Source organism: Mustelus asterias, unplaced genomic scaffold (assembly GCF_964213995.1).
Source record: "Mustelus asterias unplaced genomic scaffold, sMusAst1.hap1.1 HAP1_SCAFFOLD_1350, whole genome shotgun sequence".
NCBI classification, from domain to species: Eukaryota; Metazoa; Chordata; class Chondrichthyes; order Carcharhiniformes; family Triakidae; genus Mustelus; species Mustelus asterias.
The window spans coordinates 36537-47343 of record NW_027591295.1 but is presented as its reverse complement, the minus strand read 5'-3'; positions in this window follow the sequence as shown (position 1 = coordinate 47343).

The following is a 10807-nucleotide window of genomic DNA, read 5'->3' as shown; positions in this document are numbered from 1 at the left end:
CCAATGCTGCCCACCAGTGTTGTAGCGCACAGCCGCTTTCACTGCAAACAATCAGTCTCCAGGGGGCAGGTTCATTCCATTGCTCAGTGAGATGCCAGTGTTTGCCAAGGGCACACTAATCAAACTAGGACTGCCACCAGCACCAGTTCCAGCTCTCGATCACCTAACAAAGCACCGGGGAGCAGCAACCGCTGTTATCTGTGAAACACAGCCTGTTAAAATGACTGTTCAAGTTGCAGCGAACTCGCTTACCCTTGCACAACGCAGCTTTCAATAACATCTCCAAAAAGCATCATTCCTGATCCTCACTTTTCTCCATTCACTCACTTCTGATCAATGCTGGGTTTATTCAGCATTTTTTGTGCTTGTATATATTATCTGTTGGAGGGAGCTTTACTCTGTATCTAACCCCGTGCTGTACCTGTCCTGGGAGTGTTTGATGGGGACAGTGTAGAGTGAGCTTTACTCTGTATCTAACCCCGTGCTGTACCTGTCCTGGGAGTGTTTGATGGGGGACAGTGTAGAGTGAGCTTTACTCTGTATCTAACCCCGTGCTGTACCTGTCCTGGGAGTGTTTGATGGGGGACAGTGTAGAGTGAGCTTTACTCTGTATCTAACCCCGTGCTGTACCTGCCCTGGGAGTGTTTGATGGGGACAGTGTAGAGGGAGCTTTATTCTGTATCTAACCCTGTGCAGTACCTGTCCTGGGAGTGTTTGATGGGGACAGTGTAGAGGGAGCTTTACTCTGTATCTAACCCCGTACTGTACCTGTCCTGGGAGTGTTTGATGGGGGACAGTGTAGAGGGAGCTTTACTCTGTATCTAACCCCGTGCTGTACCTGTCCCGGGAGCGTTTGATGGGGACAGTGTAGAGGGAGCTTTACTCTGTATCTAGCCCCATGCTATACCTGTCCTGAGAGTGTTTGATGGGGGACAGTGTAGAATGAGCTTTACTCTGTATCTAACCCCGTGCTGTACCTGCCCTGGGAGTGTTTGATGGGGACAGTGTAGAGGGAGCTTTATTCTGTATCTAACCCCGTGCAGTACCTGTCCTGGGAGTGTTTGATGGAGACAGTGTAGAGGGAGCTTTACTTTGTATCTAACCCCGTGCTGTACCTGTCCTGGGAGTGTTTGATGGGGACAGTGTAGAGGGAGCTTTACTCTGTATCTAACCCCGTGCTGTACCTGTCCTGGGAGTGTTTGATGGAGACAGTGTAGAGGGAGCTTTACTTTGTATCTAACCCCGTGCTGTACCTGTCCTGGGAGTGTTTGATGGGGACAGTGTAGAGGGAGCTTTACTCTGTATCTAACCCCGTGCTGTACCTGTCCTGGGAGTTTTTGATGGGGACAGTGTAGAGGGAGCTTTACTCTGTATCTAACCCTGTGCTGTACCTGTCCTGGGAGTGTTTGATGGGGACAGTGTAGAGGGAGCTTTACTCTGTATCTAACCCCGTGCTGTACCTGTCCTGGGAGTGTTTGATGGGGACAGTGTAGAGGCAGCTTTACTCTGTATCTAACCCCGTGCTGTACCTGTCCTGGGAGTGTTTGATGAGGAAAGTGTAGAGGGAGCTTTACTCTGTATCTAACCCCGTGCTGTACCTGTCCTGGGAGTGTTTGATGGGGACAGTATAAAGGGAGCTACCTAGAATTATAGAATCCCAACAGTGCAGAAGGAAGCCATTCTTCATATTGAATTTGCACCGACTCCGATTTGATTTGATTTGATTTATTATTGTCACATATATTGGGATACAATGAAAAGTATTGTTTCTTGCGCGTTGTACAGACAATGCATACCGTTCATAGAGTACATCGGGGAGAAGGAAAGCAGAATGTAGTGTTGCATCCATAGCTAGAGTGTAGAGAAAGCGTGAGCCTGGATAAACATGCTCTCCGACAGATCACCCCACCCAGCTCCCCCACTACCCCATACCCGTTACCCCGCTCATTTACCCCGCTCATTTAGCACGGCCAATCCACCTAAGCTACACATCTTTGGGCACGAAAGGACGAATTAGCATGGCCAATCCACCTAAGCTACACATCTTTGGGCACGAAAGGACGAATTAGCATGGCCAATCCACCTAAGCTACACATCTTTGGGCACGAAAGGACGAATTAGCATGGCCAATCCACCTAACCTGCACATCTTTGGACACTAAGGGGCAATTTAGCATGGCCAATCCACCTAACCTATACATCTTTGGGCACGAAAGGACGAATTAGCATGGCCAATCCACCTAACCTGCACATCTTTGGGCACTAAGGGGCAATTTAGCATGGCCAATCCAAATAGCCTACACATCTTTGGGCACTAAGGGGTGCATTAGCATCGTTAATCCACTTAACCTACCCATCTTTGGATATTGAGGGGCAATTTAACATGGCCAATCTACCTAACCTGTACATCTTTGGACACTAAGGAGCAATTTAGCATGACTAATCCACCTCACCTACACATCTTTGGATTGTGGGAGGAAAATGGAGCACCCGGAAGAAACCCAGACATGGGGAGAGCGTGCAGACTCCACACTCAAGCCGGGAATTGACTTGATTTATTATTGTCACATGTATTAGTATACAATGAAAAGTATTATTTCTTGCGCGCTATACAGACAAAGCATACCGTTCATAGAGAAGGAAACGAGAGAGTGCAGAATGTAGTGTTACAGTCATAGCAAGGGTGTAGAGAAAGATCAACTTAGTGCGAGGTAGGTCCATTCAAAAGTCTGACGGCAGCAGGGAAGAAACTGTTCTTGAGTTGGTTGGTACGTGACCTCAGACTTTGTATCTTTTTCCCGACGGAAGAAGGTGGAAGAGAGAATGTCCGGGGTGCGTGGGGTCCTTGATTATGCTGGCTGCTTTTCCCGAGGCAGCGGGAAGTGTAGACAGAGTCAATGGATGGGAGGCTGGTCTGTGTGATGGACTGGGCTACATTCACGACCTTTTGTAGTTCCTTGCGGTCTTGGGCAGAGCAGGAGCCCCATACCAAGCTGTGATACAACCAGAAAGGATGCTTTCTATGGTGCATCTGTAAAAGTTGCTGAGAGTCGTAGCTGACATGCCAAATTTCATCTCCCCTCTCCCCCCATATCTTCATCTATCACAGTTTACCCTCTGATTTCAGCTTCTCTGCCGTTTGGCCATTCACACCCTCTTTTCTCTCTAAGGGCTGCCATTAGCAGCCTTTCCCCTGGTTTCTGTGGCTATGACTCATCTTTCATTCCCTCACCCTGCAGTATAAATATCTCCCAATTTTCTATGCCTTTTAGCTTTGACAAAGGGTCGCCTGGACTCGAAACGTCAGCTCTTTTCTCTCCTTACAGATGCTGCCAGACCCGCTGAGATTTTCCAGCGTTTTCTCTTTTGGTTTCAGAACATGATTTCGAGTTTGAGATGGTGACTGTCAAGGCAAACCTCCGGGTGTGTACTCCTTGGAGTTTAGAAGGATGAGGAGGGGGGGGGATCTTATTGAAACTTACAGGATACTGCGAGGCCTGGATAGAGTGGACGTGGAGAGGATGTTTCCACTGGTAGGAAAAACTAGAACCAGAGGGCACAACCTCAGGCTGAAGGGACGATCCTTTAAAACAGAGATGAGGAGGAATTTCTTCAGCCAGAGGGTGGTGAATCTGTGGAACTCTTTGCCGCAGAAGGCAAAGAACAAAGAACAAAGAACAATACAGCACAGGAACAGGCCCTTCGGCCCTCCAAGCCCGCGCCGCTCCCCGGTCCAGGATTGAATCCTGAATCCAGGATCCCCGCCCAATTTTCCAGCCTATCTACATACCAATATCCTATCCACCGAGCTGTCCCTCACAGCTACGATGCTTTGTTCATTACAACCTATTAACTTACCCCCACCCCCCCATTCCAGACCATGTGATCTCCAGGGAGAGGCGAAAACCCAGAGTGAAAAACCCCAGGGCCAATATGGGGAAAAAAAAAAAATCTGGGAAATTCCTCTCCGACCCCCTGAGGCGATCGAAACGAGTCCAGGAGATCACAATGGCCCCGATCGGAAAATGCTTCCCAACCCTAGTCATTTCCACTTCCACGAACACCATATGAATTCCCTGCCCCCGAGACAGGTTCCCAACTATCCGCAGTCTCACTCTGTACTGGCACCAGCAAGATGATCGTAGAATGAAGCCTTGAAACGAGAAACCAGGAACAATTAGCCCGCGCCGCTCCCTGGTCCAAACTAGACCACTCTTTTGTATCCCTCCATTCCCACTCCGTTCATATAGCCGTTCATATAAGGCTGTGGAGGCCGGGTCATTGAGTGTCTTTAAGACAGAGATAGATAGGTTCTTGATTAATAAGGGATCAGGGGTTATGGGGAAAAGGCAGGAGAATGGGGATGAGAAAAATATCAACCATGATTGAATGGCGGAGCAGACTCGATGGGCCGAGTGGCCTAATTCTGCTCCTATGTCTTATGGTCCTATGGAGACCTGCACCGGATGCCGACTTTGGAAGGGGATTGGAAGGAATCAGCTGTTTCTGCACGAGTTGTCCTGAATAAACAAGCCTGATTGACTGTTTGAATGGCTTTTGAGTGTCACAAATGGAGATTTATTCTTCCTGCTGGATACTTCGCAAACCGCCTTCCCCCTTTCTGTTCAAGAGAACAAACTGTTGTCCTTTTATCTCGCAGTTCTCACACGATTCCAGGCAAATTGGCAGAGAAACATGATCAATACACTGAACTCTGAAATTTGCTTAGCAAATGCAGTGGCTTTATGAGCCGTGACAAGAGTGTTTCCGCCCCCTTGTTCGGGACTTTGGCTTCTCGTCCCTGCCTTTCCCTTGGTTTAACAAATCAACAAACTGCAGATGTGAATGAAGGTGATTCTCCCCGTGTCTGCCTGGCTTTCCTCCGGGTGCTCCGGTTTCTTCCCATAGTCCAAAGATGTGCAGATTAGGTGGATTGGCCATGCTAAATTGCCCCCTGGTGTCCAAAGATGTGCAGGTTAGGTGGATTGGCCATGCTAAATTGCCCCTTAGTGTTCAAACATGTACAAGTTAGGTGGATTGGCCATGCTAAATTGCCCCTTAGTGTCCAAAGATGTGCAGGTTAGGTGGATTGCCCATGCTAAATTGTCCCTTAGTGTCCAAAGATGTTTAGGCTAGGTGGGTTGGCCATGCTAAATTGTCCCTTAGTGTCCAATGATGTGCGGGTTAGGTGGATTGACCATGCTAAATTGCCCCTTAGTGCCCAAAGATGTGCAGGTAAGGTGGATTGGCCATGTTAAATTGCCCCTTAGTGTTCAAACATGTACAAGTTAGGTGGATTGGCCATGCTAAATTGTCCCTTAGTGTCCAAAGATGTGCAGGTTAGGTGGATTGCCCATGCTAAATTGTCCCTTAGTGTCCAAAGATGTTTAGGCTAGGTGGATTGGCCATGCTAAATTGCCCCTTAGTGTCCAAAGATGTGCAGGTTAGGTGGATTGGCCATGCTAAATTGCCCCTTAGTGTCCAAAGATGTGTAGGTTAGGTAGATTGGCCATGCTAAGTTGCCCCTTGGTGTCCAAAGATGTGCAGGTTAGGTGGATTGGCTGTGCTAAATTGCCCCTTAGTGTCTAAAGATCATAGAATGATCATAGAATCCCTACAGTGCAGAAGGAGACCATTCAGCCCATCGAGTCTGCATCGACACCAATCCTACCCAGGTCCTATCCCCGCTTAGCTACCCTGCTAATCCCTCTAACCATCACATCCCGGGACACTAAGGGTTTATTTAGCGTGTCCAATCAACCTAACCCGCACATCTTTGGGCTGTGGGAGAAAACCGGAGCACCCGGAGGGAACCCACGCAGACAGTGACCCGAGCCGGGAATCGAACCCAGGTCCCTGGAGCTGTGAGGCAGCAGTGCTAACCACTGTGCTACCGTGCCACCCATGTTTAGGTTAGATGGATTAACCATGGTGAATTTCCCCTTCATGAACAAAGATGTGTAGGTTAGGTGGATTGGCCACGGTAAATGCATTAATGGGTTAGGGGTATAGGGTGGGCAGCTGGGCAGGGGAGGGTGGGTGGATTGCCGGGGGAAGTGGTAGAGCTGGAAAGCTGGGTTGGGCCTGGGTAAAATGCTCTTTTGGAGAGTCGGTGCAGTCTCAGTGGGCCGAATGGCCTCCTTCTGCCCTGTCGGGATTCTATGGATCACAAACAAACGGAGGACCCCATTGCTTTCTCGGCCACCCCTGCCTGAGCTCATATCGTGGTGTGGAGATGCCGGCGTTGGACTGGGGTAGACACAGTAAGAAGTTTAACAACACCAGGTTAAAGTCCAACAGGTTTATTTGGAGTGGATATCTGCCGATTTCCACTCCATCTGACGAAGGAGCAGCGCTCCGAAAGCTAATGGTATTTGCTACCAAATAAACCTGTTGGACTTTAACCTGGTGTTGTTAAACTTCTTACTGAGCTCAAATCAGCACAGACTGGGGCAGTAACCCCACTGGGACTGCGCGATGTCCCCTTTAAGACGAGAGGGTGCCAGGTGAAGAGGGCGGAGCGGTTTTTGGACGGTACAGTAATGAGGGGTCAGGAGCGTGCCAACAGCTAACCATCAGCCAGGCTGCTTATGGAAAGTAGAGCATTGAATCTGGATGTGCCGACTCGAAGCAGCTGTGTCAACAACACTGGGCTCGATGTAAATTTACAATTGTTCAGTCAACGTCAGTTATCATTGCTTTGCTGCCTTCAATCACAAACAGTGAAACAAAATTAACCTATCAAGAGCAGGGTTCCCAAGCCTGCAGGTTTATCTTGGAATCTCTCAACAATTGAAAATTAATCTCCGGAACACGACGAGAGAAAAATCAAAGACCTACATTTATATAGCGCCTTTAAGACATCCCAAATCGCTTCACTGGTTGGTTATAAAAGAATGTACGGCACCAAGCCCCATAAGGAGATGTTAGGAGAGTGGCCAAAAACTTGGCCAAAGAGGTAGGTTTTAAGGAGTGTCTTAAAGGGGGATTTTTTAATTCTTTCGTGGGACATGGGCGTCGCTGGCTGGGCCAGCATTTATTGCCCATCCCTAGTTGCCCTTGGAGGGCAGTTGAGAGTCAACCCCATTGCCGTTGCTCTGGAGTAGACTGACATGCTTTAACTGCGAGCAGGAAGAACACTTTGACCGCGATTGTCGGGGACCCCCACCACCCTATACACGGTCCCCGAGACCACTAGGGCCACCAGCTCCGAGGCTTCACACATTCAAGTGCACAGCAACCTGAGTGGAGAGGCAATGGCCTAGTGGTATTATCGCTAGACTCTTAATCCAGAAACTCAGCTAATGTTCTGGGGACACCGGGTTCGAATCCCGCCAAGGCAGCTGGTGGAATTTGAATTCAATAAAAAATATCTGGAATTAAGAATCAGATTAAGATTGTCGGAAAACCCTCTGGTTTACTAATGTCTTTTAGGGAAGAAACTCTGCCATCCTGGTCTGGCCTACATGTGACTCCAGAGCCACAGCAATGTGGTTGCCTCTCAACTGCCCTCCAAGGGCAACTAGGGATGGGCAATAAATGGTGGTCCAGCCAGCGACGCCCATGTCCCACGAGTGAATTTTTAAAAATCCCGCCGTCATGACTGAAGGAGGAAAGTGGGTGGCACAGTGGGTTAGCACTGCTGCTTCACAGCTCCAGGGCCCTGGGTTCGATTCCCGGCTTGGGTCACTGTCTATGTGGCGTGAGCACATTCTCCCCCTGTCTGCGTGGGTTTCCTCCGGGTGCTCCAGTTTCCTCCCACACTCCAAGAGAAGTTTTTTAAAGTTTATTTATTAGTCACAAGCAAGGCTTACATTAACACTGCAATGAAGTTACTGTGAGATTCCCCGAGTCACCACACTCCGGCACCTGTTCGGGTCAATGCACCCTAACCAGCACATCTTTCAGACTGTGGGAGGAAGGCCTGCTGGTTAGGTTGCATTGCCTAACATTGCATTGCATTGGTAGGTAGCTACCAAATAAACCTGTTGGACTTTAACCTGGTGTTGTTAAACTTCTTACCACGTTGCATTGGCCATGCTAAATTCTCCCTCGGTGTACCCGAACAGGCGCCGGAGTGTGGCAACTGGGGGATTTTCACAGTAACTTCATTGCAGTGTTAATGTAAGCCTTACTTGTGACACTAATAAATGAACTTTTAACTTTAACCTTAAAGTTGTTTGTTGGTGTCCTGAACTTCGTCACAGACGAGCAGTTCCCTGGAAGGGGTTTTCTCCAAGTACGGGGCAGGTCTCTGAGGGGAGAGTGATTAAAGGCCAAAGACATCATGGCGTCCCACGGTTTTGGCTTCATCGCTTTCGAGGATGTATGCGCATTTAGAAAGGAATAAATTCATTAACGATAGTCAGCATGGTTTTGTGAGAGGGAGGTCATGCCTCACTAACCTGGTGGAGTTTTTTGAAGAAGTGACTAGAATGGTTGACGAGGGAAGGGCCGTAGATGTCGTCTATATGGACTTTAGTAAAGCGTTTGACAAAGTCCCTCATGGTAGGTTGGTGCAAAAGGTTGGATCTCATGGGATAAAGGGGGAGGTGGCTAGATGGGTGGAGAACTGGCTTGGTCACAGAAGACAGAGGGTGGTAGTGGAAGGGTCTTTTTCCGGCTGGATGCCTGTGACTAGTGGTGTTCCGCAGGGCTCTGTATTGGGACCTCTGCTGTTTGTGATTTATATAAACGATCTGGAAGAAGGTGTGACTGGGGTGATCAGTAAGTTTGCGGACGACACGAAAATGGCTGGACTTGCAGATAGTGAGGAACATTGTCAGAGGCTACAGAAGGATATAGATAGGCTAGAAATTTGGGCAAAGAAATGGCAGATGGAGTTCAATCCAAATGAATGCGAAGTGATGCATTTTGGTAGAACTAACGTAGGGGGGAGCTATACGATAAATGGCAGAACCATAAAGGGTGTAGATACGCAGAGGGACCTGGGTGTGCAAGTCCACAGATCCTTGAAGGTGACGTCACAGGTGGAGAAGGTGGTGAAGAAGGCATATGGCATGCTTGCCTTTATAGGACGGGGCATAGAGTATAAAAGTTGGGGTCTGATGTTGCAGATGTATAGAACGTTGATTCGGCCGCATTTGCAATTCTGCGCCCAGTTCTGGTCGCCACACTACCAGAAGGACGTGGAGGCTTTAGAGAGAGTGCAGAGGAGGTTTACCAGGATGTTGCCTGGTATGGAAGGGCTTAGTTATGAGGAGAGATTGGGTAAACTGGGGTTGTTCTCACTGGAAAGACGGAGGATGAGGGGTGACCTAATAGAGGTGTATAAAATTATGAAAGGCATAGATAGGGTGAACGGTGGGAAGCTTTTTCCCAGGTCGGTGGTGACGTTCACGAGGGGTCATAGGTTCAAGGTGAGGGGGGGGGCGGGGGAGGTTTAACACGGATATCAGAAGGATGTATTTTACACAGAGGGTGGTGGGGGCCTGGAATGCGCTGCCGGGCAAGGTGGTGGAGGCGGACACACTGGGAACGTTTAAGACTTATCTAGATAGCCACATGAACGGAGTGGGAATGGAGGGATACAAAAGAATGGTCTAGTTTGGACCAGGGAGCGGCGCGGGCTTGGAGGGCCGAAGGGCTTGTTCCTGTGCTGTATTGTTCTTTGTTCTTTGAAAACCTGGAGGACGCCAGGGACGGGCTGCAGGCGATGAACGGGAAATCCCTCGATGGGCGCCAGACCCAGTTGGGTCACGCCAAGGAGAGGCCTGGAGGTGGCTGCAGGTATGGTCGAGGCAGCAGCTACAGTAACAGTGGTCGCAGGAGAGGAGTGGGAGGCGGCTATCGGGACAGTGACAGGAGAGGCAGCCATAGCAGCAGAGGCCGGTACGATAACGGGAGATTGGGATAGCTATTCGGGTGGGTACAAGGGCCAAGGTGGATGCGACTAGATGACGGTGATGACGGAGGCCGCTCATTCAGGGACTATTCCTGATCAAATTAGGAAAAAAGTAAAGTTTATTTATTAGTCACAAGTAAGGCTTACGTTAACACTGCAATGAAGCTAATGTGAAATCCCCCTCGTCGCCACACTCCGGGTCAATGCACCCTAACCAGCATGTCTTTCAGACTGTGGGAGGAAACCGGAGCACCCGGAGGAAACCCACGCAGACACGGGGGAGAACGTGCAGACTCCACACAGACAGCGACCCAAGCCGGGAATCGAACCCGGGTCCCTGGCGCTGTGAGGCAGCCGTGCCAACCACTGTGCCACCTCTTATTCCTAAAATGGTTCCTGGAATCGCAGAAAGCAGTATCTGACGAAATTTGATTTGCCTGCTTACGTTAAAATGCAAGAAAACCATTTTCACCGTGTTGAATCCGGTTATCTAGTTGTTGAGTCGGTTAACTCATTGTGAGGATCGAACACTTCTTTAAAAAAAATAGATAAGCCGTGTGGCTTTTAATAAACTTAAATGTCTTGGCTTGGAAATTTGGCATGGAACATTTGTCTAGGGATTGAGACCGTGGGTTGAATATTGCCAGCAATGTACCCAGTTACACTTGAGTCATTTTCCTTGCCACTGAAAAGGTTCCCCTACACAGCCCGCCTTTTAGAGTCATGGAGGTTTACAGCATGGAAACAGGCCCTTCGGCCCAACTTGTCCATGCCGCACTTTTTTGAACCACTAAGCTAGTCCCAATTGCCCGCATTTGGCCCATGTCCCTCTGCACCCATCTTGTAACTGTCTAAACGCTTTGTAAAAGACAAGATTGTACCCACCTCCATTACTACCTCTGGCAGCTTGTTCCAGACACTCACCACCCTCTGTGTGAAAATT